This window comes from Pundamilia nyererei, unplaced genomic scaffold (genome assembly GCF_000239375.1).
Source record: "Pundamilia nyererei isolate P.nyererei 1_Seehausen unplaced genomic scaffold, PunNye1.0 scaffold00222, whole genome shotgun sequence".
Taxonomy (NCBI): domain Eukaryota; kingdom Metazoa; phylum Chordata; class Actinopteri; order Cichliformes; family Cichlidae; genus Pundamilia; species Pundamilia nyererei.
Window position 1 is genome coordinate 671,702 of NW_005187623.1, and position 1,358 is coordinate 673,059.

The following is a 1,358-nucleotide window of genomic DNA, read 5'->3' on the forward strand; positions in this document are numbered from 1 at the left end:
CGTCTCAGGAGGGGAAAGCGGTGCTCTACCTGCACTGTGTGTAGTGCTGACGGAGCGCTGCTGACTTCGACTGAGAAAATTGTCAGGCGGTGGAAGGAATACTTCGAGGACCTCTTTAATCCCACTGACATGTCTTCCAAGGAGGAAGCAGAGTCTGGGGATGAGGGGAATGACCCGCCAATTTCTGGAGAAGAGGTCACTAAGGCAGTTAAACAACTCCTTGGTGGCAGAGCCCCTGGTGTTAATGAGGTCCGCCCCGAGTTCCTGAAGGCTCTGGACATTGTAGGGCTATCCTGGTTGACACACCTCTACAATGTTGCGTGGAGATCAGGGCAGTACCCCTGGACTGGCAGACCAGGGTGGTGGTCCCCATCTTTAAGAAGGGGGACCGGAGAGTGTGTTCCAACTACAGGGGGATCACACTCCTCAGCCTCCCTGGGAAAGTCTATGCCAGGGTGCTGGAAAGGAGAGTTAGTCCGCTAGTCGAACCTCGGATACAGGAGGAACAATGCGGTTTTTTGTCCTGGTCACAGAACACTGGACCAGCTCTTTATCCTCTCAAGGATACTTGAGGGTGCATGGGAGCTTGCCCAACCAGTCTACATGTGTTTTGTGGACTTGGAGAAGGCATTCGACCGTGTCCCTCGGGGTGTCCTGTGGGAGGTGCTCTGGGAGTATGGGGTGTCTGGCCCATTGCTATGGGCCATTCGATCCCTATACAACCATTGCAAGAGCTTGGTTCACATTGCCGGCAATAAGACGGATTCATTCCCGGTGGGCAGGGCTGCCCTTTGTCACTGATTCTGTTCATAATTTTTATGGACAGGATTTCTAGGCGCAGCCAAGTGGTGGAGGGCTTTCACTTCGGTGGCCTCAGAATCTCATCTCTGCTTTTCGTGGATGATGGGGTTCTGTTGGCTTCATCGGGTGAAGGCCTCCAGCTCGCACTGGAACGGTTCGCAGCCGAGTGTGAAGCAGCGGGAATGAGGATCAGCACCTCCAAATCTGAGGCCATGGTTCTCAGCCAGAAAAGGGTGGAGTGCCCACTCTGGTTGGGGATGAGTTCCTGCCCCAAGTGGAGGAGTTCAAGTATCTCGGGGAATTGTTCACGAGTGATGGGAGAAGGGAGCCGGAGATCGATAGACGGATTGGGGCTGCAGCTGCAGTAATGCAGACGCTGCACCGGTCCGTCGTGGTGGAGAGAGAGCTGAGTGTAAAAGCGAAGCTCTCAATTTACCGGTCGAGCTATGTCCCTACCCTCACCTATGGCCACGAGCTGTGGGTAGTGACCAAAAGAACGAGATCGCGGATACAAGTGGCAGAAATGAGCTTCCTCCGAAGGGTGGCTGGCCTCTCCC